Source organism: Vitis riparia, chromosome 14 (assembly GCF_004353265.1).
Source record: "Vitis riparia cultivar Riparia Gloire de Montpellier isolate 1030 chromosome 14, EGFV_Vit.rip_1.0, whole genome shotgun sequence".
NCBI lineage: Eukaryota > Viridiplantae > Streptophyta > Magnoliopsida > Vitales > Vitaceae > Vitis > Vitis riparia.
In genome coordinates this window covers 18,594,334-18,606,412 of record NC_048444.1, presented here as the reverse complement: position 1 = coordinate 18,606,412, position 12,079 = coordinate 18,594,334, and the positions used below count along the sequence as shown (strand labels likewise).

General features: G+C 40.0%; 1 pseudogene; it reads right to left on the bottom strand.

The window, feature by feature from the left end:
• Positions 1-3,522: 3,522 nt before the first annotated feature.
• LOC117930514 lies at positions 3,523-11,711 on the bottom strand (annotated as a pseudogene).
• Between the last annotated feature and the right edge of the window lie 368 nt (positions 11,712-12,079).

The following is a 12,079-nucleotide window of genomic DNA, read 5'->3' as shown; positions in this document are numbered from 1 at the left end:
TCTCTTGGGCTTGACAATACAAGCAATGGGCAGTCTGCTCCTATGGGAAAGGGAATGAGGGATAAATTTCCTTCGGTTCTATTACGAGTTTTTGTTACTCATACGGTGGTTGCTGAAAGTCCATCTCCCGCCACTCCGTCTCCACAGCGTCCCTCAGGTACTCCTTATCCCATAGCACATTATATAAATTGTGACAATTTTTCTGTACATTATCGAAAGTTTCTTGCAGCTATTATTTCGAGCAATGATCCTAAGTCATTTAAAGAGGCTATGAAAGATGTCGGTTGGCAAAAGTCAATGCATGAGGAGATTCGGGCTTTGGAGGACAATGGTACGTGGACTCTTGAACCTCTTCCAAAGGGTAAGCGTGCTTTGGGAAGTCAGTGGGTTTACAAAACCAAGTACTTCTCAAACGGTGATATTGAAAGGCTCAAATCCAGATTAGTAGTTTTGGGGAATCATCAAGAAGCCGGTATTGATTATCATGAGACATTTTCTCCAGTTGCCAAAATGACTACGGTGCGTGCTTTCTTGGCTATTGCGGCTTCGAAAAATTGGGAACTTCATCAGATGGATGTTCACAATGCCTTTTTGCATGGAGATCTTGAGGAGGAAGTGTATATGAAGCTACCCCCAGGATTTGAGCGTTCCGATCCGAACTTGGTTTGCAGGTTACGGAAATCACTTTATGGGTTGAAACAGGCTCCAAGATGTTGGTTTGCCAAGTTGGTCACGGCTCTTAAAGGATATGGTTTCTTACAATCCTACTCTGATTATTCTCTTTTTACTTACACTAAGGGCAATGTTCAAATAAATGTGCTAGTGTATGTCGACGATCTTATTATCTCTGGGAATGATTCCGCTGCACTTAAGACCTTTAAAGCCTATCTCAGTGATTGTTTTAAGATGAAAGATCTTGGTGTTTTGAAGTATTTCCTCGGAATCGAGGTGGCCAGGAGTTCGGCTGGTTTGTTCTTATGTCAACGCAAGTACACACTTGACATTGTATCGGAGGCCGGATTACTGGGAGCCAAGCCGTGTGGCTTCCCGATCGAGCAAAATCATAGATTAGGACTCACAAATGGGGAGCTCTTGTCGAATCCTGAGTCCTATCGCAGATTAGTAGGTCGACTCATTTATCTGGAAGTGACCCGTCCAGATTTGGCCTACTCGGTTCATATATTATCTCAATTTATGCAGGAGCCTAGAATTGAGCATTGGGAGGCGGCTTTGAGAGTCGTTCGTTATTTGAAAGGAACTCCGGGTCAGGGTATCTTGTTACGTGCAGATAGTGATCTGTCCCTGCAGGGTTGGTGTGATTCTGATTGGGCAGCATGTCCAGTCACTAGACGCTCTTTGTCCGGATGGCTTGTGTTTCTTGGGCAATCTCCTATTTCTTGGAAGACAAAGAAGCAACACACAGTTTCCCGCTCGTCCGCAGAAGCGGAATACCGAGCTATGGCAGCAGTTACTTGTGAGCTCAAATGGTTGAAGGGGTTGCTTTTGAGCTTGGGTGTGCACCACCCAAAGGCAATCAAGCTCTTTTGTGATAGTCAGTCAGCCCTTCATATGGCCAAAAATCCAGTATTTCATGAACGCACCAAACACATTGAGGTTGATTGTCACTTTGTTCGGGATGCGATAACAGATGGTTTGATTGCTCCGTCATATGTTCCTACTGTTACACAATTGGCGGATATTTTTACAAAGGCTCTTGGAAAGAAACAATTTGATTATCTTCTTGCCAAGTTGGGCATTTTTGAACCTCATGCTCCAACTTGAGGGAGGGTGTTGAGATATTATGATATATTCTAGGAAAGTAGTTGTTATTGTTTAGGATTGTTTAGGATTGTTTCCTAAACATGTTGAGATATTATGATATATTCTAGGAAAGTAGTTGCTATTGTTTAGGATTGTTTAGGATTGTTTCCTAAACTCACGGCATTGTTTAGGGTTGTTTCCTAAACTCACGATTTTCCCTTAATTAGGTTTGCTTGATGTACTATATATTGACATGGATGAATATCAATTAGGGTGAAGCTTTGACCCTTTAATCACACTTTACAAGCAGAGATGTTAAGGCTGATGATGTGAGAAAGGGAACAAGGAAATGAAAGATTTCAGCAATGAATGTGAAGAAAGCTCTCACCCAGCAAAATGAAAACGAAAATCCCTAGCGAGAATGAGGATGAAAATGTAGAGTCAGGTGACGAAGATTGTACAAGGCCTCTCAATCATTCAAAGTTGAAACTGAAACCCAAACCAGGTCATGAATTGTGTTTTGAATTCATTTTTATAAAAACAAAACTCATCCCTGTTAACTTATTCGTATTAATTGAATGTATATCAAATATTTGAGTGTGTTATCATATCTGCGGTTTCTAATAATAAATTGATATCTTTGAATATTTGGGTTAATCAAAGTATAATTGGTTTTAGGGTTTATTATCATCATGAAAAAGTTGAAAAATAATAGAAAACCAAAAGATAAAATTAAATTATAAAATTAAAAAAAATATATATGTTCTTGTGGATCCCGCATTTCGGCTTATGCATTCTCCACTCAATGGCGAACTCGATTATTATTTGAAAAATTGATTTTATTTATTGTTTGAAAATGACTTGGAGTCACCACTTATTTTTGTTTTATTCTTAAAAGGGTAAACAAAATAAGAAAGAAAACTCTAAGTGTGACTCCTTATTTTGGAAAAGGCGGTTTGTGAAAAACCGGATCTGGTTCGGGGGTTAGGTTACTTATCGGGAAGGTACGGTAAAGACCATAGCACCCCTCTAAGTCCCTAAAGTCGGGTCTCTATTAATAAAATAAAGCTGACGTAACAATCAATAAAAAAATCAATGAATACTGTCATGATCACATGCTGAAAGTCAAAACATATATGGGTGATGGTCAAAGTGAGAAAAGATGCGTACCTGATTAGCAAACGGCATCGTGCTATCATAAAAAGGGGTTAGTGCATAGTAATGAACACAAAATATGTCACTCATATCACCAGACAAGATGAAAAACCACCAATATTATGCATGGCATTTCATTCAATTCCATTTTTATTTTAAAGGAAATTTATTTGATGTCAGGCCCCCACCATAGCCCATTTATTTTGCATGAACCAAATCTGTAAATTCCATCACTAGGAATTACAAAATTTGATTCTTGCTTATTTTAAAACATTTTAAAAAATCATAGAAAATCAAAAGTGGCTTGTCGAAGAGAGAATGGCGGCCAAATTTGATGGAAAATGAGATTTTGGAATTTAACAAGCCTAAAGAAGAAAACTGTAAAGATTCAAAATTATTTGAAAACCAAAATCTGGAAAAACTGCTTGAAATTTGGATTTTGGGGAGATCATTTTTAAAATCAATGATGCAGGAAAGGAGCAATGACAAATGATCAATAATTGCAGGCCAAAGGTGGCCATGCATAATGAAGCTCTGCATGTAGACCGGATGCACCACTAAGACAACTCTGTGGGGCGGGTGATTGCATCTGCCGCTCTCTTGAAATTAGAATCGGTAGGCATCCTGACCTGCTATGACTTTTTCAAATTCATTCCCAACTTCTGAGCCATTAAAATCTGAGACAGGCTCCTCATCTTTGTCTTCCAAACCAATACTATCAAGGTAGTCCCTGGATGCATTGCCATCCCATATATGAATTCCATTTTCCTGTAGGACCTTTGCATTTGTTGAGCCACTGATGAACCACAACAGTTCTTCAACAATCCATCACCAAAATACTTTCTTAGTTGTAAGAAATGGAAAAGTTTTTCATAGATTAAACCGTATCTGACAACCAGACTTTGATAAAGTACCAGTCCCTGTCTTATCATCCCTTTGAACATCATTTGAGATGATGTCTTCAACCAAACTCAGATGGATGTATTCCTCATGTCTCTCAAAGATTATCTTGGGCAAGAAATAGAACTTCTTTACTTCAAATTTAATGGATTCCCACCCACAGTCACCATTGTTTTGGATTTGGGATTCATCTTCAGAACTTCTCACACGAACATAAGTCATGAAAGAATAACGAATATTGTTTTCCACCAATGGGAAGGATGAGTACCAAGGAATCAATATCAGGGATGAAGATGTCACATTGAAGCTTGTCTCAATTTCTGTAATGTGGATAGCATCCATCCAGGTGCATTGATAGCTTCCTTTAGTATCTGGCCACCTCCTATAACGAACACCTTTTCAATGGACAGACAATAGGGAGATGCAGCTAGTTGTTCCAAAGTAGAAGCCATGCTTCAACATATTTCAACATTTTCTGCGGTTGCAACATAAAAACTTCCAGAGCGAGTCATAACAACATTTAGGTGGCCAGGCAGAGACCAATGCTCAAGAGGAATACTTTCTCATGTTTTCCTACCCATTATAACTGCATTCTTCTTCACAGTACCTGATACAGTCATAGTAATGCCCTTGAAAATTTTCAGGTCAGAAGGCAATCCAGGGTAGTCTCCCATCTGTACCACTTTCTGTTGGGCTTTGTGGAGCCTAGTTTTGTTTGATCCGGTTTGACAACCCGACCTGAATAATATTGCATGGCCTTTTAATGGGAGATTTATTGAGGCCTGTTGGGCCCGTTTAGCCCATTGTGGAACCACATTTTGGAATTAGGGTTTTTTAGTGTGGTAGGGTTGCCGTGTTATATATATAGAGAGAATATTGTAGCCGCCAGGTCATACTCTGTATTCTTCCCTAATAATAGTGATATCCCTGCAACTCCGTGGACGTAGGCAAATTGCCGAACCACGTAAATACTGTCTTGTGCGTGTGATTGTTTTTCTTTGGCGTGTGTTTTCTCTAATTTTTGTTTCTCACGGGTTGGGAATTTGGTTTAATTCCCTACAACTGGTATCAAAGCCTAGGGTTAGGTTTGAGTGGGAGCAATGGCAGAGGAAGCAGGAAAGGCGTCTGGAATAGAAAAGTTTGATGGCACAGACTTTGCGTATTGGAGGATGCAGATTGAAGATTATCTCTATGGTAGGAAATTGCATCTACCTCTTTTGGGGACAAAACCTGAGAGTATGAAGGCTGAGGAATGGGCGCTTCTTGACAGACAGGTTCTAGGAGTTATTAGGTTAACTCTGTCTAGGTCTGTTGCACATAATGTTGTAAAGGAGAAGACCACAGCAGATTTGATGAAGGCTTTGTCCGGTATGTATGAAAAGCCGTCCGCAAACAATAAGGTGCATCTGATGAAGAAATTGTTTAATTTGAATATGGTAGAGAATGCATCAGTAGCACAACATTTGAATGAATTTAATATAATCACAAATCAATTGTCGTCTGTAGAAATTGATTTTGATGATGAGATTCGTGCTCTGATCGTCTTGGCTTCTTTGCCAAACAGTTGGGAGGCAATGAGGATGGCAGTAAGCAATTCTACGGGAAAGGAAAAGCTCAAGTACAATGATATACGAGATTTAATTCTGGCTGAGGAGATTCGCCGAAGAGATGCAGGTGAAACCTCAGGATCTGGTTCTGCCCTAAACCTTGAGACAAGAGGTAGAGGTAATAACAGAAATTCAAATCAGGGTAGATCAAATTCCAGAAATTCTAATCGGAACAGAAGCAAATCTAGATCAGGCCAACAAGTACAATGCTGGAATTGTGGGAAAATAGGTCACTTTAAAAGGCAATGCAAAAGCCCTAAGAAGAAGAATGAAGATGATTCTGCTAATGCTGTAACAGAAGAGGTACAAGATGCATTACTTCTTGCAATAGACATTCCACTTGATGATTGGGTTTTGGATTCAGGAGCTTCGTTTCATACCACTCCACACCGAGAAATCATACAGAATTATGTTGCAGGTGATTTTGGTAAGGTGTATTTGGCTGATGGTTCAGCCTTGGGTGTTGTGGGTCTGGGAGACGTCCGGATATCTTTGCCCAATGGGTCTGTTTGGTTACTGGAGAAGGTTCGACATATTACTGACCTGAGAAGGAATCTGATTTCTGTTGGACAACTTGATGATGAAGGACATGCAATACTATTTGTTGGTGGTACTTGGAAGGTTACATAGGGAGCTAGGGTATTGGCTCGTGGAAAGAAGACTGATACTCTATATATGACCTCATGTCCAAGAGACACAATTGCAGTTGCTGATGCAAGTACTGATACAAGCCTATGGCACCGCAGACTTGGTCACATGAGTGAGAAAGGGATGAAGATGTTGCTGTCAAAAGGAAAACTACCAGAATTGAAGTCCATTGATTTTGACATGTGTGAAAGTTGCATCTTAGGAAAGCAAAAAAAGGTGAGCTTCTTGAAAACTGGCAGGACACCGAAGGCTGAAAAATTGGAACTAGTACACACTGATTTGTGGGGGCCTTCTCCTGTTGCATCCCTAGGAGGTTCAAGGTACTACATCACTTTTATTGATGACTCAAGTAGAAAGGTATGGGTTTATTTTCTGAAAAATAAATCTGATGTATTTGAAACTTTTAAGAAGTGGAAGGCCATGGTTAAGACAGAAACAGGTTTGAAAGTAAAATGTTTGAGGTCAGATAATGGAGGAGAGTACATAGATGGAGGGTTCAGTGAGTATTGTGCTGCACAGGGAATTAGGATGGAGAAGACCATTCCTGGGACACCACAGCAGAATGGTGTGGCTGAGCGCATGAACAGAACTCTCAATGAGTGTGCTAGAAGTATGAGGTTGCATGCTGGACTACCAAAAACTTTTTGGGCTGATGCTGTTAGCAATGCAACTTACCTGATAAACCGAGGACCATCAGTTCCCATGGAGTTCAGACTTCCTGAGGAGGTTTGGAGCGGTAAAGAGGTGAAGTTTTCACATTTAAAAGTTTTTGGTTGTGTTTCTTATGTTCATATTGATTCTGATGCTTGTAGTAAACTTGATGCAAAGTCAAAAATATGTTTTTTCATTGGCTATGGTGATGAGAAATTTGGCTATAGGTTTTGGGATGAACAAAACAGGAAAATCATTAGAAGTAGAAATGTGATATTTAATGAACAGGTTATGTACAAGGACAGGTCAACTGTAGTGTCAGATGTTACAGAGATAGATAAAAAGAAATCTAAGTTTGTCAACTTAGTTGAATTGACTGAAAGTACTGTCCAAAAAGGGGGTGAAGAAGATAAGGAGAATGTAAATTCACAGGTAGATTTGAGTACACCTGTAGCTGAAGTTCGCAGATCTTCCAGGAACATTAGACCTCCGCAGCGTTATTCACCTGTTTTAAATTATCTCTTGTTGACTGATGGTGGTGAGCCAGAGTGTTATGATGAAGCCTTGCAAGATGAGAATTCAAGCAAGTGGGAGTTAGCCATGAAAGATGAGATGGATTCCCTGTTGGGGAATCAGACATGGGAACTAACTGAATTGCCAGTAGGAAAGAAGGCTTTGCACAACAAGTGGGTATACAGAATAAAGAATGAGCATGATGGTAGCAAACGTTACAAGGCCAGATTAGTTGTTAAAGGGTTCCAGCAGAAGGAGGGCATTGACTACACAGAGATATTTTCTCCAGTTGTGAAGATGTCAACAATTAGACTTGTACTTGGAATGGTGGCTGCAGAAAACTTACATCTTGAACAGTTAGATGTGAAGACAGCATTCCTTCATGGTGACTTGGAGGAAGACCGTTACATGATTCAGCCAAAAGGGTTCATTGTTCAGGGACAAGAGAGTTTAGTCTGCAAACTAAGAAAGAGCTTGTATGGCCTTAAACAAGCTCCTAGACAGTGGTACAAGAAGTTTGATAGTTTTATGCATAAAATTGGGTTCAAGAGATGTGAAGCTGATCACTATTGCTATGTTAAGTCTTTTGACAATTCTTACATCATATTACTGTTGTATGTGGATGATATGCTTATTGCAGGGTCTGACATTGAAAAGATTAATAATCTGAAGAAGCAATTGTCCAAACAATTTGTAATGAAGGATTTGGGAGCTGCAAAGCAAATCCTTGGTATGAGAATCATTAGAGATAAGGCTAATGGTACATTGAAGCTTTCACAATCAGAGTATGTGAAGAAAGTTCTCAGCAGGTTCAACATGAATGAAGCTAAACTAGTGAGCACACCCTTGGGGAGCCATTTAAAACTAAGCAAAGAACAGTCACCGAAGATAGAAGAAGAAAGGGACCATATGAGCAAGGTGCCCTATGCCTCAGCTATTGGCAGCTTGATGTATGCTATGGTGTGTACAAGGCCAGACATTGCACATGTAGTGGGAGTTGTGAGCAAATTCATGAGTAGGCCTGGAAAGCAGCATTGGGAGGCAGTCAAGTGGATTCTAAGATATCTGAAGGGTTCATTAGATACATGTCTTTGCTTCACAGGTGCAAGTTTGAAATTGCAGGGTTATGTAGATGCTGATTTTGCTGGTGATATTGATAGTAGAAAGAGTACTACTGGGTTTGTTTTTACTCTAGGTGGTACAGCTATATCATGGGTTTCAAATCTACAGAAGATTGTTACTTTGTCTACTACAGAAGCTGAGTATGTTGCAGCAATTGAAGCTGGAAAGGAGATGATTTGGCTACATGGTTTCTTAGATGAATTGGGTAAGAAGCAGGAGATGGGCATTCTACACAATGACAGTCAGAGTGCAATTTTTCTTGCCAAAAATTCGGCTTTTCATTCAAAGTCGAAGCATATACAAACAAAATACCACTTTATCCGTTACCTTGTTGAAGATAAACTGGTAATACTTGAGAAGATTTGTGGATCTAAGAACCCAGCAGACATGTTGACTAAGGGTGTCACTATTGAGAAGTTGAAGTTGTGCGCAGCTTCAATTGGTCTTCTAGCTTGAGAACAGGAGGATGAGTTGCAGGGATGAGGGATTGTTTCTTGGAGGATAGCGGTTTGATGTTGGTGATTGAATTAGTCTCCAAGTGGGAGATTTGTTGGGCTTTGTGGAGCCTAGTTTTGTTTGATCCGGTTTGACAACCCGACCCGAATAATATTGCATGGCCTTTTAATGGGAGATTTATTGAGGCCTGTTGGGCCCGTTTAGCCCATTGTGGAACCACCTTTTGGAATTAGGGTTTTTTAGTGTAGTAGGGTTATTGTGTTATATATATAGAGAGAATATTGTAGCCGCTAGGTCGTACTCTGTATTCTTCCCTAATAATAGTGGTATCCCTGCAACTCCGTGGACGTAGGCAAATTGCCGAACCACGTAAATACTGTCTTGTGCGTGTGATTGTTTTTCTTTGGCGTGTGTTTTCTCTAATTTTTGTTTCTCACGGGTTGGGAATTCGGTTTAATTCCCTACAACTGGTATCAGAGCTTGGGTTGAAGATTTCTGGAAGAGCAAAAGATCACAAAACACACAAGATGAAAACAAAAGGAATTTTCACTGAAGGTGGAGTCGATTGCTCTTTCGTGGTGATATGATACAAAAGGTTTGTGTCATGGAGAGATTGAAGATTAACTTTATGGAATTTGGTCCATATGATACCAGTTGTAGTGCCAACGAAAGCTTTGATGCCAACAATGTTAGTTCAAGAACACAAAGATAAAACAATCACACATACGGTACACGAGGTTTTAACGTGGTTCGGCCAACCATGCCTACGTCCACGGATGAGAGATAATGATTCCACTATACAATAGAGAATATTACAGAGGATAGAACCAGATACAACTATTGGGTTCCCGAAACATCCCATGTTTCCCCACTCCTTGTATCCATACCTTACTACGAGCCATCTCGCTCCACCCGATACCTCCCGTTCTTCCTCACATCTCTATCCACCTTGTATAGTCTCTACAGGCCCATCTCCATCTCATGACTTTTTCCCCTCATGACCTAGAATATTTATAGAGATATTTCCAATAACCTTCCTTATTCTATAAGGAAGTCTAATATTACAATAATATATCAACCTAAAAATATTCTATATAATATTCTTTACAAAAAAAGGAATTTATACTAATTAGGAATTTGAGACACTTCCAAACAATCTCCACCTTGGACCAAATTACATGAAGTTAATCTTCAATCTCTCCATGACACAAACCTTTTTGTATCATATCACCACGAAAGAGCAATCGACTCCACCTTCAATGAAAATTCCTTTTGTTTTCATCTTGTGTGCTTTGTGATCTTTTATTCTTCCAGAAATCTTCAACCCAAGCTCTGATACCAATTGTTGTACCAGCGAAAGCTTTGATGCCAACAATGTTAGTTCAAGAACACAAAGATAAAACAATCACACATACGGTACATGAGGTTTTAACGTGGTTTGGCCAACCATGCCTACGTCCACGGATGAGAGAGAATAATTCCACTATATAATAGAGAATATTACAGAGGATAGAACCAGATACAACTATTGGGTTCCCGAAACATCCCATATTTCCCCACTCCTTGTATCCATACCTTACTACGAGCCCTCTCACTCCACCAGGTACCTCCCGTTCTTCCTCACATCTCTATCCACCTTGTATAGTCTCTATAGGCCCATCTTCATCTCATAACTTTTTCCCCTCATGACCTAGAATATTTATAGAGATATTTCCAACAACCTTCCTTATTCTATAAGGAAGTCTAATATTACAATAATATATCAACCTAGAAATATTCTATATAATATTCTTTACAAAAAAGGAATATATACGAATTAGGAATTTGGGACACTTCCTAACACTTTCGGCATCCTAAAGTGGCGGGCAAACAGATATTGAGTGCCCAACAAAACCACTTGCAACTGTCATTTCAAAGACTGCAATATTCAACCCCATTTCCCACTTCTCATCCTCAATATATGGGTCCATGCCATGTGTCTGAACATAATCATAACGAACGAGAGCAGCCTGTCCAATTCATCTCATGGGTTTGGCACGGGTAATAGCAGATTAGATAACAAGAGCGGGACATTAACGAGGGTTGCTAAGCACATCAACAAACACCCGATTTCAGTGAAGGAAGTCACATCTGCTGGTCCTAAGCTCTGCTCTTTTTGAAAAGAGGCTGGGAAGACGATGAAATTGATGTCGCCACAGCCCATGAATCATTAGAGCTATCACAGCTAAAGGGCGCATCAAAGATGCCACTTGGACTGCTGGGCAGGGACAGATGCTTGTGCTTGTGGGTCTGGTTTTAGGTGTGCCCATGCAACATAAGGCCATACGTGTGGGCCTTGGGTGCAATTGGGACTGCTTTGTTGGTGCCAGGGGTGCTTACAGCTGCTCAAGATCAGAAACATGCTGATTTCTGTCATTAAGAAGACTAACCTCCAAAATTACAGCCTTGTAGTTCAGACATTATGGCACAGTTTGAATCCAAAAGGGCACTATTTTGAGCAAAAGAAACTTCCAATTCAGATTTCAGGGAATTGAGAGTTGACAGCAATCCTGTATTTTCTTCAATGTAATGTGCTTCATGAGCAAGATAGGAATTTAGAATGGTCTCTACATCAAGATGCTTTTTGTGAAGCTCCCCAAGGTGCTTATCTAAAGACTGAAGTCGCTGAGTGAGGTCCTCAATACAAACCTCGTATTGACTACACATGCAAATGAGTTTAACATCTGTGGCTATTAACAATTCATACCTCTCAGATAACTGAGCTTCCAGATCAGTAAAAGAGGATTCATGGACCTTTTTCGGACATTCCTCGCTGTGCAATGAACGCTGACACACACTTGATTTTTCTAACTCTAAATCAGATAACTGCTGCTTGAAATGGTCTAGTTCAGCTTTCATGCTGATCAAAATTGATCGAGTGACGATGTTTCTCATCCAATTAGAGGGTAAGATCTCCAACTGTACCCTCTAATTTATCTCTCACGCCTCTTTTAACACATAACTCTTCTTGCAGGCATCTCAAACTTTCTTTCAAACTGCTAATCTTTTCTCATCAACGAATTCAACTACCAGAATGACAGTCTACTGACGAGCCCAACTTGCTCAAAATAGGGTAAGTTGTCGTCTATATGGATTTTATCTTTACCACTGCCGCCTTTCACCTTAACTGATATTGCATCACCCACAATAACTTCCCAGAGAGATGAAATGCAGGAAAGGCCTGCAAATGGAGAATGTAGGTGCTAAATAAAATCTCGACTCAGCAT